Source organism: Lissotriton vulgaris, chromosome 10, assembly GCF_964263255.1.
Source record: "Lissotriton vulgaris chromosome 10, aLisVul1.2, whole genome shotgun sequence".
Lineage (NCBI taxonomy): Eukaryota > Metazoa > Chordata > Amphibia > Caudata > Salamandridae > Lissotriton > Lissotriton vulgaris.
Genome location: NC_141698.1, coordinates 754,855,587 through 754,875,109, shown reverse-complemented (window position 1 = coordinate 754,875,109; position 19,523 = coordinate 754,855,587).

The window sequence follows — 19,523 nt, the reverse complement described above, 5'->3', positions numbered from 1 at the left end:
CCCGAGGAACCACCACAACTTGCTGCCCTCCAAAACTTACTCTCGAGACCCTCCCCCAAAAAACTGGTGTCTAGGTTATACAACTGCATGCAAGAGCAATCCCCGATCACTGTGCCCTCTGCCATGCAGGCTTGGAGTGCTGATCTGGAAACTCCCCTGACAGATGAAGTATGGGAATACTGCTGTAAACAACTCACAGCGTTAACACCAAATTACAGGTTGCGGTTGGTACATTTTAAGTTCTTGCACCGATACTACCGCACACCGGTGTCGCTGCACCGCATGGGCATCCTACACGATGCCACGTGCTGGAAATGTGACGATGCTGATGCATCCTTCCTCCATGTGGCGTGGAGCTGCCCAAGACTAGGCGAGTATTGGTCAGACGTTTTCACTGCCATTAACCAAATTCTACGCAGAACTGATGCACCTTCCCCACTTCTGGGCCTCTTGGGCTATGTTCAGGACACAGAACCTGGAGACAGGAAACTACATGCATTACTGCTCCTCTACGCCAAACGACAAGTGGCGATACATTGGGGTCGCAAGACTGCCTACGTTCACCGCGTGGGTAAAAGATGTGGCGTATGGTCATACACAACTCACACATTACTGGGAAACGATGCCCACCGCTTCCAGGCCTAAAGACATTTGGGAGCCATTTCTACAGTGGACAAGGGAGCAGGAAGATTCTACAGTTTCTGGGACCTCACCTGCTGTGGGAATCTCTGATGATATGGGGTAGCGTTTTTAGAAAATACGCGAAGACCTCCTGACCAGGTGGTTCCTGCTTGAGCTGGTTTGCTCCGTAGCTGTAGAGCGCGCCTACAACTGCCCTGCTTGAGGGTCTCTGTGTGATTGTCCACCTTCGCACTACGACCCCCTCCCTGGCTGAGCGGTCCACTGTACTGATCGCGCTCCCCCTCCCCCCCCCTCTCCCCATGTGCAATATTTGGCTGTCTTCCCGCCACTGCCCCTGTCACCATTGGACAGACTTGTAATGTTACCTTGCCCGAGTGCGTACGACCCTGTGTGTATGTGACGAAATGTGTGTTTGATACTTCCGCTCTGCACCTAAGTTGGTTGTTTTTTCTTTTTGTGGTTGTTGTAGGGTGGAGGGAGAAAAAGGTGCCCGTAGACGTGTTTTATCTACACTGTTGTTTCATTGCACTACGTACTGTTGCACATTTCAGGATGATGAATCAGCACCGACAGTTGGGGATGCTTTACATGTCTGCGGAGCCCTAAAAATGTGAGACCAATTACCTGGCTATTGTTACACTCATTTACTACATGCCTTCAGCTGTACTGCATTCTAATCCTGAGTGGCACATCCCATGGTGGGCTGTAAGATTCTCCATGACTTATTTTTATCTGTATGGCATTTACCTATATAGCGGCCTGCCTCCGGATTGTTGGCGCGACGCAGTGTAACTTTCATTCTATACAATAAATGTCTTACGCCCAAAAAAAAAAAAAAGAGATATTAATATTCACTTTGGTGGTAGAAAAAGGAAATACAAATTTATAAACTCTAAATGGGGATGACTTTTGTTTGTTTTTTATCCCTGAGGAAGTCATCAGTAAAGAAATTACCATGAGACGAAACACGTGTTGGCTGTGATCTTTTGGCTACTAGTTTGTTTTATAATTTTGCTGAATCCAGGATCCATATGAAGACTCAAAATAAAGAGAAACCAATATTTACTATGATGCATGGACTATTAAGTTTTGGATATCTACTTGGTGCTCAAGACCCCATTTGTGAACTGCAGCAAAATAAGTAACCAGTATTAAAAGTTAATATAAAAAAATAAAGAATGTACAGAGCACACTTTGAGCAAGCTTTGTTCACAGCCACCTACAATGAGCTGTTTTTTTCTTCAGTGACAATGTGTGGAGGCGTTGTGCGGTTACTCAGAGTGAAGGGAACCAATAGAAAAATTGAGCGGACCCACTGCCCAATGATGTATGCTGTGGTAGTCAAAAGCCAAACATGAATGCCAATTTAACAGTTTAATTTGACGATACCCTCTGAACAAAAGTCTTTCTATGTATATTATGTATAGTTTGGAAAAACACTACTCAGCAAAACAGGTGAAGCTGTCTCAAAGGAAATATTCAATAAGCATTGGCAAAGCCAATAGGTTTTGTTTACGCATGATCTATTGACTTTGTCAATGTTTTATAGTCATGTTGCGCAACAGTGCAACCGCTATACAACACAGCTGAAGGAAAACAAAATAATAGCACTATCAACACCTCCCATGTCATTTGTTTTCTTCACTTTGATTCATGTTGCACAGCGACAATGCAAAAGAAAAAAACATTGAAAAACTCAAATAGCTCTTGCCAAAGTGTTTTCTTCGTGGTGGGAAAGGAGGATCAAGCAATGCCATTAATTAAAAAGATGAATAAAGATAGAGTAAAAATGCCAGAAATCAGCCAGCGCCACCTGAGTCTTTTCCCTATTTTTGTAACTGTATTATTATTTTTGTTTACTAACGCTGCAGCACCCTGCTGCTTTCCAGCTCCCATGCACCACAAAAAAATCTTTTTTTTTGCCATGCTCCAATTGACGACTATTCACACGCAAGCTTACACCATCCATTATTTCCTATTTCTTCCAGGCTACACTTTATTCTAATGAAACCCATTCTGGTCTGAGATAACATGTGGAACGCATACAACAGACACTGTCCATCCCAGTTTCCAACCAGGAATGAAGACAAAGTTTTGTTTAGGTAGGCCCCTATGAACTGGATTCGCAATATCGTAAAAGTGAGTGTGTGTTTGTGTGAGCCTGTGTAGGTGCCTGCTTTATAAAAACATGGATACTTTATGGCATACGCCCACACACCCCTACCACCTGCGGGCAGATAGGTGCTTAATTTGTAAAAAAAATTGCCTCACCCATTGCCCTGCCAGTGTTCCCAATTACAGTACCAGCACCACTACTAACCATCACACTCCTACAAGTGTGACAATTGAAAGTGGGACAAATCGGGCAGGCTATTCACATGGTTAGTCTCACCCACTGGAACTACCCTTTCCACCCAACAGGATATTCTTCAGAGGACTTCTTCACCTATTATGCCTCAATCTATGCTCCTCCCCTCATCCATTTGCAACTGAGATTAGCTCCTTCCTAGTTGAATGCCTACTTTCTAGGATCACGCCTATTAGTAAAGAGGAATTCGATGAACCTATACCACTCGAAGAGTCAAACAAGCTGTATGCACCCTGGCCAGGAACAAAATCCAGGGCCTCAATTGCCTTCCAATTAAATACTATGGCACCTTCAGTACTCTTCTCGCTCCTCGCTTGGCAAGGTGTACAAAGAGGCCATGAGCGTCAAGTGCCTGCCATCTTCTCTGTGTGAGCCAGTATTACGTTGACTCCCAAAGCCAGATCAGAACCAGACTTTCTTCGAGTCCTACTACACCTTCGCTATACTGGGCACAGACTGTAAAATCCTTGAAAGAAATACTGTTCTAACGATACGCCCAGATCTACCAACCATAGTCCATCCGGTTCAAAACAACATTGTTCCCGGGGGGAGCACCTTCCAGAATACTCACTATCTCTTCCACCTAGTGGACCCAGTCCCTCGTCACTTCCCCATTGTGGCTTGTCTCATTCTAGACCTGGAAATAGCCTTTGATACCCTGAAGTGGGCCTACCTTTTCCGAATGCTTTTCAAATTAGGTATTGGTGAATGCCTCCACGCGAACACAAGGCTGTTGTTTACCACCCCCAGGTGTAAGGTCTGGTTAGGCCATCTAATCTCTCCAGCATTGCCTGTGGAGGGAGGTACCAGCAAAGCTGCCCCTACTTCCCCCTACTATTTGCACTCACAATGGAGCCACTGGCTCCCATGCTCCAAATGGAGGGGGAAACATGGGAAATACTGTTAGGACACACAACACATGCGGTCCCTCTCGAAGGGGATGGTTTTCTCCTCTACATTTGAGATATCTGCATCCAACTCTTCCCCTTCTATACCACCTTACAAGCATTCATGCATGTGGCCGGACTATGGGTTAACTTGGCAAAATCCAGTGTGCTCCCACTGGGAGGATCCTTGCCCCTTACCTAGGTACAACTGGCAGGGTGGTGGCTGAAGTATAAAGGCGATACCGTGCGATACCTAGAAGTGCAACTCTATCATTCTCCCACAAACTTCTTCAAGGGCAACCTCAAAAGAGCCCTTACAGCTCTGAAATCCCAGGTTTAATTCTGAAAAACTCTTCCATTGGCCATGATAAGCAAAATAGCGGTCTCAAAAATGATCATATTCCCTCCTCTTCTGTATTATGTAGCCAACCTCCCATCATCCCTCCTCGCAGCTTCTTTCATGACCTCTGCATATTATTCAGAGAGCGCATCTGGAATAATAATAACCACTACAAAGCACTCAAGAAATAGCAATTATTCATGGAGAAAGGCTGTCTTGGAGGTTGTATGGCATTACAACGCAGGCTTTTACCCCGCATGCCATTACAACGCGGGGATTACAACGAAAGTCGTTATAACGACTTTCGCTGGAGGGCGCTGGATAGTGGAATTGTTTAATTTTCTATTCCTTCTCCAGCTCAAGGTTGACAGTAGGGAAGGCGTTGGATAGAAAATGAAACTATTCCCTATCCAACAGCGCCCTCCAGCGAAAGTCGTTGTAACAACTTTCATTGTAATACCTGTGCTGTAATGGCATTGCGGGGTAATCCCTATGTTGTCATGACTGTTCACCGTCTTGGAGCCCCCTCATTCAATACCTACTTCTCTGCAGCACAACTTCAATGGGTTTCCCGTCGGCTGGCGCACCTCAACCTGGCTGAAATGAAAACTAAAGCTGTCCCCTCTTCTCGTGCGGACACACACAGTCTCCTGCTGCCTAAAGCGCTCCACCACTGACTACTACCTCTCATAGTGACAACTGCACATAAACATTAGCTCTGACATGACATATAATTCCATATGCACCTGAGTTCCCTCTACAGGGCCTCCCACACCTACCTGATCATCGAGAGATCTCACTCCCTGACACAATTGTTCTCTTACCATGACTGGTGATCTATTTCAAGATGTCCAACTCCTGACCATCAACCAAATCACCAGTGACTTCACCCTTCCCTGGAGTCAGTACCTAAGGTTCCATCAGCTGCAATGCTCACTCTGAGCCCAGTGGTCCATCATTGATACTGAACCTCCTACTCACTCCGTCATCCAGTCCCTACTAACCATTGGCCAAAGACGCCGCCTCATAACATGGCACTATTGGGTCATAAAGGAGCACACAGGGGTCTGCTCACATTGCTCAGGGACAAGTCAGAAATGGACTTTAGGCAAGCACTGCATGACTCTGAATGGGAAAAAACTCTTGCATTCCCTCGCAAAGATTCACGTAACGCCCGATTTAGGAGTATTAAATATACCATGCTTCACAGGGCCTATCTCACACCACACCAGAGCAACTGCTTCTTTCCCACGGCCCTCCTTGGCTGTTCCCCATTGTCAAAAATTCTCAACTGACCTCCAACACATGCTATGTTCCTATCCTTCCCTCTCCACGAACTGGCAGGCAATCCACTAAATGCTCAGTGTAGTGGCCGAACTCCTGGACATAAGCACCTGGGAAGCTTGCACCCTTAGGATATGCAAACATGGAAAGTGAATCACAGTCAGGGCATGCTTGGAGAGCCTCATGTTACTTATAACTAAATGTGCTAGCATCATCCACTTGCAATCATCCCAGCGCCCCACCCCAGGATGAAGGCCTGGAACAATGCAGTACAGTGGTGGGAAACAGTGGTCAAAGTGGGCAGGATCTGCAGGGCACGGCACGCCCCTACTACTTCAATTCCAAGTGTTCCGCTCCCCTACTTTTTTATTTTGAAAATGCATCCCAGTGTGATGTAAAGTGCTCTGACACCCTACACTGGTATGAGTGACGCTGTAAATCAAATTAAATGCATCTTAGAGAGAGTGTGGTTATGGAGACTTGAGGGGCACTGTTAAAGGGTGGCAGTGAGGGAATCCATAGCAAAGGTGGTCATTGGGGGGCAATAACAAACATTAATGCACAGGGAACCACTATTGCTAAGGCCGGCCCTGCCCTTGAGTCCAGGCTGCCTTACACATAGGTACCTCCATTGCCCTTGTTTTAGAAGTAGTAGCTGCAACTCACCAGGGTTTGGCAATGCAGGATTTGCACGCACACCAAACTAAGTTCGCAAACTTCACAGTCTCTCTCATTCACAAGCATTTTTAACATGTGCTGCTTGCTGTAGGGCCTCTGGAATTAATTATGCAGCAAAGGAGGACGAAAGTATGCCGCAGTGTTGACTAAATTATGCATTAAAAAAAGGCTGAAGTGTAATGCAGTATATTTTCTGATATTTTATTATTTTGACATGTGTACACATGCTAACAGTCTCTGGAAAGATTTTGCCTTTTTAGTACCAGTGTAACATACAAATGCAACAGTGAGAAAGGTAATCAGTCCACCTTTGCAATAAGCCATCCACTCCACAGCAAAACAAGGCTCATTTTTAATTAACTTTTGATACGTTTGAGCTATAAACAATTTATTAGTTTAAATGGTCAGATCATGCAGCAGATTTTGCATTATGAGGCAAAAATAGCAGAGCCATAATTATATACAAAACATTTGCAAACTAGGATATTTTGCCATTCATAATTGAACTGCAGTTGTGGAAAAAGGGAGAAGTGCTGATGACAAACTCCATGGCTCGGTGACAAATGGCTTGTGCTTCCACATTTTATCGTATGTGGGACATTCTGTGATTAGAAGCATATCCAACTTTCTGAATGTGTTTTAATGTCAATACCTCATTATAACCCTAAATATTCATGTGTATCCAAGGGTTGATTAAAGTGGGCAGTGAAATGCCAAACAAATACTAAAAATTGAAATGTTTGCGCATTCTGGTCACACCTCTGGCTCCGCCCACTGATCAAACCCTTGTGTTATTCCCACTCTCTGATTCTCCGCCCACAGTTCCTCTACTTTTTACCCTCCACTTCGACCACTGGTGGGAAAAGACTGTGAAGTTGTGTGCTTTGAAGAGAGACTGGCCATCTGTAGGCACCCCATCTCCCTTGCATGAGATGTTCTCCTCAACCACTTTCTTCAACTCACTGTGCAAAAAGATTATTTTCTGTAGTTTATGTCCCATCATACATCCTCTCAGTCACGTCCCCGAGCCCACCATGTCGGAAAACAAGCAAACGAGAGCACGAGTAAACCCGATCACGCGCACACAAAGTTGCACATGCACTCTCCTTCCTCTAAAAATTCAAAGGTACATTCTTATGGTTAGGGCGATGCCGAGAAACAGCTTCCTCACTCAAACTGTGCATTCCTATGGTTAAGCTGATTCCGAGAACAAGACCCCCCCATTTGTAACCATTTCCCTATAATCGGACCGATTCCGAGAAATAGGCCCTGTTCTGCTAAACCACGACAACCAATTCCGAGAAGAAGAGCCCCCGTTTGCTGAAAGACACGACACCAGATATCCTGTCAATGACCAGTTCTCCTTTTTCTCTCTCTCTCTCTTACTCTTATCTAAGGAACCAGCCTAAGATTATCTCTCAATGCTCTGCTTCTGCCGTGACTTCCTCATGATTAAAGACACAGTCACGCTTCTTCCTGTCATGACTTTTGTATGATTTCAACACAGTAACGCTACTATGATTTCTGTAAAATTGTGACACAGCTATCCGAGTTTTACTAACTTCTGTATTGTTGCAAACACAGCTATCCGAGTTTTGCTCAAGGGAAGCTCCTTCCTCTTTTCTGTGTATAAATACCATGTCCTCTTTGATGAAAGTTAGAGATTCTTCCAATCCTCCTCAGGTGACGGATCTCTCCCTTAACTCGAGTTACTGAATAAAGAGCCTTTATTCGAACCACCACGGACTCTGCTCTTCATACTTGACCTTATTGATATTATAGAAATTCCGATCAAGGTAAATTACTAAAATATTTACCTCAGCAAATTGCCGCCCGAACAGGCCCTTCCCTTTCTCCCCACACGCCGTTGATGCGGACACAAACCGGTCTCTTCAAGACATCGACGGACTTCAAAAGAGTGCACGCTGCAGGGTGTTCCTGCATGAACTCCTTCGTGTCCGAGAGAGGCTGTACCGAGGTCTGAGCATCCATACGAGGTGGTGAGGACGACAGCAAAAGTCTCGACCCAGAGCCCGAAACCTGTGAAGATTGCCGAGTCCGAGGTCTTCAGAATCCCGCCAAGTCCCCCGATCAAGAGCGCAGTGCAACTAGTCCAGTGTCCAGATCTTCAAGATCTTCAAGTTCTCTGCACCTCGGTGAGTACTGCTGGGGGTGTATCAAGACGGGTTCTGATTTTTCAGAGCACGGTCAAGACGGGTTCTAGGTTTCTAGAAAACGGTATGTTTGTATTCTGATACTCAGGATATATCAAGTTATCAAGTGTAAGTTTTTGTTGTTTGTTGTTTGTTGTTGTCACCATGCCTTTGTTTTCGAAGTTGTGTAAACTAAGTACCCGGAGGGGATTACTGGAACAAGATGTACCAGTCCCCCCAAAGGATACTCCTGGTTTCCTTATGTACACCAAGTATGGCATAGGTGCCGTTTTATATTTGGATTTGTGGAAAGAGTACACTCAAGATTTAGAAATTGCAATTAGATGGCCAAAGAGTGGCACATGGGATTTGAATTGTATAATGGTGGTTGAAAAGATATGTTGGGAAAAGAAAGCAAGACCCTCGATGTTAGAGAGTATTGAATTATGGCAAAAGGAAGCGCATCAAAGGGAACAGAAAGAGCAAAGGAACGTAGAGAAAGCAAATAGAATGTCAGAAGAAAGTAAAATGAGAAAGTTACGAGAACAGAATGCGGATATTAATTTTGAACAAATAAAGAGGGAGGCCTCGGCCTCCGTGACAGGAATGTATCCCGTCCTTTCACAGAAGACAGAGTCCGATGATAACCCTAGTATTCCCACAGCACCCCCATGTCCTAAGAATCCTTCTGCTCCCAAAGACTTCATTACCACCTACTTAATGGAACCTCCTCCTGCTTACACCAATCAAATAACGGCTAGACGAATAGTCACCCAGACCGAAATCATCTCCGACACCTCAAGCAGGGATCCACCCATGTTAGAATGTGATTACGACCCGACCCCAGGGGAAGGTTCACAAGCAGATATCTCCCTTCGTCTACAAGAAGCCCTAGAAGGTATACGAGAGGTACCGAATGTTGCAAATTGTCTAAACAAGATTTACGAAATTCTCTGAACAGGAGAAAATTTAGAAGCCCTACCGGAAGCTATTAAAAATAGACCCATAGCGCATAGAAAATGCCTCTCACGATTCATGATCACCTGTTTTATCAGAATGATAGCCAGTGCAGGAAAAATAATTCCTGATGATTTGTTACAACTAGATCAAGCAGTGGTTACAGGTAGTTATAATAAGATAAAAGAAATAGATCTCTTTATTCCACTCTTTACAAGCAAGGTTTCTGACTTCCACCAAAAAGACACCCCTACTCAGGAAATAGAGAACGAGAGTACAGACAGGGAAGAAGAAAATGCCTTTCAAGGAGCAGTACGCTCCCATATCCCTCGTTCCCAGAATAGTAAACAAATAAGGATTAAAAATAAGAAATTGTCAGCTCCTACAGATAGGTTGTTCCAAAGAACACAAGACGCTCTAGATGATTGGATGGACGACGAACCTCCACTCACCACCCAAGAAAAAGAACTAGCCCGATCAAGCACCCATTGGGTATCTCAATACTCTATATATGGCCCTGATATAGTCGCTCAAATGTTTTTATCGATCCCTCTAATATCCCAAAGGCTAGCAAGCATCTATATGGTTCAACACCTCATTACGATGTACGATACTGGTTGCCCGCCCAAAAAGTTACATTCTCTCTTATGAGACTGCTTAGAAGGGAGGTGGGTAGCCAGGGGACAAGAATTCCTTAATATCTTCCTTGACCTACGACAGCGATATGTTCAATACTTTTCAGACAGTTATGACGCAAATCCCCATCACTATGACCAAGGACAGTTCCCCCTCCGAGAAGTACATCCCGTTGTAGATTCTGGAGGAAAGCTTCAACAAACATTTGTCTACACACCTCTGACAAAAATATAGATACTAGAAATGAAGAAAAGGGTCCCTTCTCACGAAAAAGATCCTTCGGGTTTTCATAGGGAACTCAAGGATATTCTTCAAATGGGTTCCTTTACCTATAAAGATCTCAACATTCTCCTCAAAGTCCTACTACCTCTAGGGACATACGACAAACTAAAAGGAAAAGATTGGGAGGTAGAAGGGAAAAAGATAGTATGGACAGCTTTAGAAACAGAAGAAAGTACTCGTGCTGCCTGGGACCTCTAGTCCTAGAACTCCCTTGCCTTATCCCGGAAAAACTCTCCCAGTTGCTGACTACTAAGAAGGAAGATTGGGATGATATCTCTGCATGCAAACAGAAACCAGATGAGGATATATGGGACTACTATACCAGGTTAGAAAAATGTTTTCTCATCAACAGCGGCCTCTCCTCAGGTGGAGACGCATATAGTCGATTATTTGTCTCCAAATTCATAGAAAATGTTTTTCTTTCGATCAGAAATAGAGTACTAAAGGTAGAGAGTACTTGGCAAGCAAGTTCCCCTTCACAAGCACTTCAGATGCTCCAATATCACCAAAACAGGATTAGAGACGAACAAGAACAAGAACAAGAAAAGAAAAGAACGAAGGATACTAAAATGAAGGTATTGGTAGCACAGACTAATAGAATCCAACAGACCCCTAAACAAGCTCAAGCATCACAAGAAAAAGTTACTTGCAATTATTGCAAAAGGTTAGGTCACTTTGTGCGTGACTGTCCAGTATTACAGTATAATATTGCCACTGGGAAGACCCAACCCCGTAACTGTCCCCCACGACCCTCTGTTCCCACATCAGCTCCTCCGACTGATGCTAAACCTGCCACCCAACTCTATCAGTACCCAGTGTCATCCTATCCTGAATTCCCCTCAATTTTATGAGACAGCAGGGAGGAACACGACAGTCGTCCACTGATCCCGGTCCCGGTCGACCAAAAGGGTCCCTATGTAAATGCTAACCTCTTAGGTAAGGAAACTAAATTTCTAATAGACACCGGGGCCAGGAGGATGACCGTACAGCACAATGAAGTTCCCAAGGTACCCCACTCTGGCTCGAATAGTATTTCCTTGGGTTTCCTAAGTCATGTCCCGAAAACTTACTCGGCATCCAGACGTTAAAGGAACTGGGTGCTGTGATATGCTGTTCCCCGGAAGGAATACGACTATTCCTCTGAGATTTCAAAGGTCATTTCACCACACGAGAATTAGACATCAGACTAAAAGACATTCCTGCTACATTATGGGCGACAGATCCGACAGAGGTAGGGTTCATGGACATCACACCACACATGATCACATTGAAAGAAGGTGTTGTCCTACCTCGTGTCCGACAATACAAGTTACCTCCAGATGCAGAACAAGCCCTCATCCATATTATCGATGACTTAATACAGAAAGGAGTAGTCAGAGAAGTACCTTCCAACATATGTAATTCACCAGTCTTACCAGTAAGAAAGAAAACAGATGACGGTGCACCACCCGTTTACCGACTAGTGGTAGACCTACGTGAATTAAACAAGTGTGTGGTACCACAATACCATGTGGTCTCTGACATCTGTACTCTGCTAAAAGCTATACATCCTGAAGCCACACATTTTACTCTAATCGACCTGAAGAACGCTTTCTTTAGTGTACCCATTCACCTAGACAGTCAGTACCTATTCGGATTTGCACACAAAGGTCGTAGCTTCTGTTTCACAAGAGCTCCTCAAGGGTACACAGAAAGTCCCAGTATCTGCAGTCAGGCACTTAAAAGACAGTTAGATGACATTGTTATGCCCTCAAATACAATATTGTTATAATATGTCGATGACCTACTGATCACCGCACGTTCTGAACCAGAATGTGAACAAGCATCAAGGATTGTCCTAATGTTCCTTGCACAACATGGCCACAAGGTGTCACCCTCGAAATTACAATTGTGTTTACAGCAGGTGGCCTACCTAGGACACCTACTGTCAAAGGAGGGTAGGGCACTCACACCTGAAAGAATTCAACTCATTTTTAACATTACTGTACCTAAGACACAGAAAGAAGTCTGCGCCTTTATTGGCCTCACGTCCTACTGTAGACAGTGGATTCCTCAATTTGCATACTTGGCCAAACCCCTGATACAGCTAACGTCCGCGACCTCTTCCCCATTGCCATGGACACCTGATCATACTTTTGCTTTCGAAACTCTTAAACAAGCATTATGTTCTGCACCAGTCCTAGCTACACCCGATTATGCCAACCCTTTTTTCCTCTTTGTCACAGAACGGGAAGGTACAGCCTTGTCAGTGCACACACAAACACAAGCCAACAAACATCGTCTCTGTGCTTATTTTTCTAGCACTCTTAACCCTGTTGCACAAGGTTTGCCTGCCTGTCTAAATTCTGTCGCAGCCACAGCTCTAGCAATATGACAAAGTGACTCCATAGTACTAGGACACTCTCTCGAAGTACAAGTTCCACATGCAGTAGAACTACTCTTGAATAGGACCCAGACAAAACACTTGACCATAGCCCGCCTCACAGGTTACGAAGTCACTCTGTTACAACCCCACATCATCATCAAAAGATGCAATATCCTCAACCCAGCTACATTACTGCCTACTATTCCAGTTGACAATCAGATTCCCGACTGCTTAGAAGTAGTCGAACTAGTCACAAAACCCTGGTATGATCTTACAGATGTCCCTCTAAGTACACCAGAACACACGCTGTTGTAGACGGTTCCTGTATGCGCCTCCAATCAGGCGAACTTTCAGCAGCCTACGCTGTCACTACAGAAAACACAGTCCTCTTAGCAGCTAGGATATCCGTACTTTCAGCACAAGCAGCAGAGCTAATAGCTCTCACTCATGTGAGTGGTCTAAAGGAAAACAAAAAGAAAAGATAGGGGGTGCACAGCACAGTTAGTCGACGTTTTTAGAAAAAGTTTTTAAAGTTCAGGGTGCTCTCGAGGGTGGTGTTGTCCGTCCAAACACCAAAGAATTATGAAATAGGTCGTGTATGCAGAAACTGCCAATACATCCCCTGATGAGGCACTCCGGGGGTGATCAATAATATGATTCACAACTCAAGAAAGAGGTTTAGTTCATTTATTCTTGGTGCGTTTATCCAATGTCTTTAAACTGATATTAGCAGCATATCAGAAACAGCATAAATCCATGGAGGTTAACATATGAACTTTTCTCCAATGCATTTCGGGCAAAAATGCCCTTGATCACGGAGTGCTGTGGAGGAAGGCAAAAGGAACTAGGTAAGGGGGAGGTTCAAGGCTGTGGGTTAGGGATCAGGGCTTACTCGTGCTATAAGTGAGGGGGGGGTGAATGTAAAATTACCCGAGTGAACTGAGTGGTGCTCGGTTGTAGCGCGTGAGGGAATGGGTAGTGTAGGGAATTTTTACCGCGTGAGGTCAAAGACGTAAAACAGATAGGCAGCATGCGCTTCAAATAAATCTAAAACTGCGGGGGACTTACTTCATAGTAACGCGTAGCGGGGACCGCTGTCCATACGGCTATGAGGTCGCTGTCAGGTGTGTTTGTGAATGGAGGTGATTAATGCGGTGCGTTAGAAAGCGACAAGGGGCTCACAAACTAAACAAAGGACTAAGAGAACGGAGGACAAGTGGCGCGGCCATGTTGGAATGGGGTAAACGCTAAAAAAGCTCAAGAAGCTCATGTAGAGTACATGGGGTGTGAAAGATTAGGGGTAGAGAGAGTAAGGAGAAAAGTAAACAGTTAAACAATACATCATTGGTACATTAGAGATAACAACTATATTCAATGCGGTCATTAAGACCATGAGGCCCAGTTATCGATCCCACCAAAGATATAGTAGACATCCAAAACCAAGCCACAGAGACCGAAAAGAGAAAATGGGAGGAAGAGGGAGGTACACACACAGATCAAGGTTGGGTAACAAAAGACAAGTCCAAATAGTTTCTCCCTGACATAATGGTTCCCGTAATGATAGAAACTGCCCATAGCCCTGCCCACCTAGGAGAAAAAGGAATGTTAGACAGTCTGAATTTGATATGGTACAACAAGCATCTGCGTGCAGCAGCCAAACAAAAAGTACGAACCTGTATGATTTGTTGTCAGTTCAATCCCGGGAAAAGTGTATCAGTTTAACAAGGAGGGTTCCATCCTCCAGATCACCCCTTTGAAGTCCTCCAAATGGATTATATCCAGATGGAAAGATGTTGAGGATACAAGTATGTCCTCGTAGTGGTCTGTACCTTAACCCGATGGACTGAAGCTTACCCTGTCCCAGACTATGGTGCCCAAATGACAGCTAAACAATTGGTTAGAGAATTTTTCCCAAGATACGGGTTGCCTAGAGTCATCTACTCTGACAATGGATAACCCTTCTCCTCTAAGTTATTGGAAGCAGTTTCCCTACTGTTAGGTTACACCTGGAAATTTCATTGTGTCAGACATCCCCAAGCAGCAGGCCTGGTGGAGCGGCACAACCAGACATTAAAAACCAAACTGGCCAAAATTTGCGCTGACAAGCAAATAGACTGGGTGACAGCTCTTCCAGTTGCCCTGTTCTACATGCGAATGGTGGCACATTCTCGGACGGGCCTGTCACCCTATGAGATCACATATGGGAGACCTCCAAATATCTGGGGTGTCCCATCTCCTAAAAAGCTAACTGACATTGATGCAAATGTACTGACAGATTACTTGGCTTCTTTGATGTCTGCACAACGTTCTTGCCGTTCACAGGTGGCTGCAGCCTTTCCAGACAAAGACCACGCCCAACGAGCACTCCCTTCAACCTGGCCAATGGGTGCTCGTCAGAAATTTTGACCGAACTAGCCCTCTGGAAAGAAGGTGGATGTCTCCCAAGCTGGTGCTGCTCACAACGAGGACCTCCGTCAAAGTCGAAGGACGAAAAGGATGGCTCCATGTGAGCCACTGCAAGCCCTTCCACGGACCAATTCCTTCGGACGCTGTTGCTGATCCCGAGACCAGAGACACTAAACCATCAGACTTTAAAGACACTGAAACAACAGACTTTATTTCACCCCTTCCAGAACTTTTGCCCAAAGAGGAGCACCAATCGCGGCTGCGATCTCATCCAAAACAGACTTGAGACATTGTGCCTGACCTCGACCTACCAGTGGCTAATTAAGCCCAAGACGCACGCTTGGTGAAGCGGTTGCTGGGAAGTGTCCGGTCACTGGCGCATACTTTACTCGGACTAAGCAGCCGAAATCATGAAGACAAAGACTCATTGCACGAAACTGTTACGAGACAGAGTTCACATTTTCCTTTCTATCATGATTCTTATTTTCTGCATCATGGCTTGTCTAGGTTGGGTCCTTCATCTATCTTTTCCACTTTCTTCCCCTACGCTTTTGAACAACACTGCTATGCATTCACACGTAGATCTTCCCCCGCATCTCGAAAGTAGGAGAAAAGAATTCTTCAATAACACATTCATCTCCACACTCCATCAACACCAACTAGTTATTAACAAAACTAACTGTTGGGTCTGCGGCTTAATGCCACACTCCGTACACGGAGCTATGCCTTTTATCCCTCTCCCTTTCGGCTATGCTGGATCTACCTATGCTCTCTCTATGACATTCTCTGCATCTGTTAGAAACATCCCTGAAACCAAGACCAAGAACACTAGTACCTGGAATGAGATAAAAACAAAGACTGTGCGCGCTGTTCAAAAGATGGTAGATTTCACCGTAACCTGGGGACGAGCAGATAATAGTGAAAACACCAGTTATTCCCTCTTTAACGACACTACCTCCTTTAGAGAAACATTCTCAGTTCAGAAGAGACAGACAGAGCAGGGAGGATGGGCTGTGCCCCATAAGGGCCTGTTTTGTGTAAGAGGTAAGGGCAAGGGTCAGAAGATGGGAGACCGTGAGTGTAATAAGACGTACACCCTACCTGACTTAAACTTCCCAACAATTACCACCGCCCCCAACACTTATTTTACTTGTGGACTTCACACACGTACTTGTCTACCTCAAGGTTGGTCCGGGAAATGCTACATTGCATTTCTCCTTCCCCCTACCTACACCGCCCCAGCAGATAATCATCTAAGTGATCCTCCGACCGTGATTAATAGACGGCGAAGGGGGTCATGGATGCTGAAGACACAGTGGATCAAGAGGCTGGCGATTTCTTCAAAGGAATCATCCCTTTCTGGGGGTCCATGATCAATAGCCGCCACATAAGACAACTAACTCGTGTAGTTCAGGGAGCCATAAACGAAACCGCTGGTGCGTTAAGCAACATCACGGCTGAGATGGCTTCCGATAGACTCATGACGTTACAGAACCGTATGGTCCGAGATATCATATTAGCGGACCGTGGTGGCGTATGTGAACTGATCGGATCCAGCTGCTGTATATTCATTCCAGATAATGCTCCCTCAGTATATGCTGCCATTTCCCGCCTTCATGTACTTTCAAAGAAGCTAGACGCAGACACCGGAGCCTGGTCCCTGACGGGATGGCTCTGGGGACTCCTGTCCTCATGGGGGTGGAAGATCCTTACGATACTAGGTCTTGCTCTAGCCATTCTCTTCACCTGTTGACTCTGTATTCAGTGTGGCCCAGCTCTATGTAGTTTCTGTATCACTACCTGCATTCCCAAACCCAGTCCAGAAATAAAGAACAGGAAAGAATCATGTTACAGGAACAAGTAGACGGCCTAATGAGTATAGAAGTAGACTAATAAGAAGAAGAATTTTAAAGGGTATATTATGGGACAAGGAGGGAATGTGGAAAAAGATTATTTTCTGTAGTTTATGTCCCATCATACACCCTCTCAGTCACGTCCCCGAGCCCACCATGTTGGAAAACAAGCAAACGAGAACACGAGTAAACCCGATCACGAGCACACAAAGTTGCGCATGCACTCTCCTTCCTCTAAAAATTCAAAGGTACATTCTTTTGGTTAGGGCGATGCCGAGAAACAGCTTCCTCACTCAAACTGTACATTCCTATGGTTAAGCCGATTCCGAGAACAAGACCCCCCATTTGTAACCATTTCCCTATAATCGGACCGATTCCGAGAAATAGGCCCCGTTCTGCTAAACCACGACAACCAATTCCGAGAAGAAGAGCCCCCGTTTGCTGAAAGATATGACACCAGACATCCAGTCAACGACCAGTTCTCCTTTTTCTCTCTCTCTCTCTCTTACTCTTATCTAAGGAACCAGCCTAAGATTATCTCTCCAATGCTCTGCTTCTGCCGTGACTTCCTCATGATTAAAGACACAGTCACGCTTCTTCCTGTCATGACTTTTGTATGATTTCAACAAGGTAACGCTACTATGATTTCTGTAAAATTGTGACACAGCTATCCGACTTTTACTAACTTCTGTATTGTTGCAAACACAGCTATCCGAGTTTTGCTCAAGGGAAGCTCCTTCCTCTTTTCTGTGTATAAATACCATGTCCTCTTTGATGAAAGTTAGAGATTCTTCCGATCCTCCTCAGGTGACGGAACTCTCCCTTAACTCGAGTTACTGAATAAAGAGCCTTTATTCGAACCACCACGGACTCTGCTCTTCATACTTGACCTTATTGATATTATAGAAATTCCGATCAAGGTAAATTACTAAAATATTTACCACAGCAAATTGGCGCCCGAACAGGAACTTCCCTTTCTCCCCACACGCCGGTTATGCGGACCCAAACCGGTCTCCTCAAGACATCGACGGACTTCAAAAGAGTGCACGCTGCAGGGTGTTCCGGCATGAACTCCTTCATGTCCGAGAGAGGCTGTACTGAGGTCTGAGCATCCATACGAGGCGGTGAGGACGACAGCGGAAGTCTCGACCCAGAGCCCGAAACCTGTGAAGATTGCCGAGTCCGAGGTCTTCAGAATCCCACCAAGTCCCCCTTTATTCGAACCACCACGGACTCTGCTCTTCATACTTGACCTTATTGATATTATAGAAATTCCGTTCAAGGTAAATTACTAAAATATTTACCACATCACCCGCAATTATGATCTTTATCCATGACCCCAGATATGTGGCCCTCCATGTGGCCAAGTGTCCCCCCTCCAACCCTGCTCGCCCTCCTCTTGATGTAGCTCTCAAGAGACTCACCCCCCCCAATCTTGCTATCACCAACATCCTGGAATCGTCTGCAATCTTCACCAAACAGAGCTCTGGTGTCTAGCCCCAGCTAGACCCCCTCCTTTCTATATGTTAGTCCCAGAGGCCCATAGTCTACTTGCACCACCGTTAACCTAATTATGTGATTCAATGACACTCCCCTGACCATTGGTCACATGTGGATATAACTATCCCTCACCCCCTTATCCCTCAAGCGCAGTAGCCGTTCTAAAGACATGTATATGGACACAATGCAGCTTGCGATCAGATCAGTCAATGTGCCTATGCTTGTTTTGTTAAAAATAAAAAAGAATAAAAAGACTTGTTAAAAAAAATTAAGAGATAAAGAAAAAAAAGTGTGTCAAATCAGACTATTCCTGGCCCCCAATCCTATATCAATGGCTTAGGCGACAGGTATTAGTCATTTTAATGTATATCATATTAAAATAATAAACTGTTGTTGTGCTCATCACTAAATGAGACAGACAGTGGCACCATGTGGCAGACTGTCATAAGTGCTGGTGTTGACAATTAAGTGCCCAATATAGGAGCAAAGGTACATATTATAAGAGCAAAGGTACATATCACTGATTATAGGTAACAACTATATTCTATACGATCATTGAGTCCGAGTGGTTTCAATGTCTGAAGATGATAGATCCATTCAATTTCACGTTGTAACAGGAATTTTTGATTGTCTCTCCCTTCGATTTTCATGACAGTTTCCAAAATGATGAACTTTAATTGTGCAATGGTGTGTTTTGATTCCAAAAAATGAGCGGCAACGTTGGATTATAGATTTTTGGTGCGAATGCTTGACTTATGTTCATTAATGCGTGTAAAGCGAACTAACGTCTGCTGTACAAAGTATTAGGGATTCTGATTCTTCACTTTGGACTTCAGAAAGTTTCAGCAAGAATGAAGTGGTATCCTTAATGTAGCTTTGTATCTTGGTCACAAGTGGCTGTAAGTATTTATCTATAAATTTGCCTACTGGTTTGTGTAGCGATCCTCTGGTGGATACGATAGGTCTGATTGGTGGGTCATGGAGATTTTTGTGTATCTTCGGTGAGATTTGGATTGAAGGGCTTCTTGGATGTGAACATAACAAGTAATTTTTTGTACGATCTTCAATGGTGCCCATCTCATGGGCTTTTGAGACCAAGGATTGCAATATGGCTTGGAATTCATGCGTACAGTACTTTGTACAGCAGACGTTAGTTCGCTTTACACGTCCAT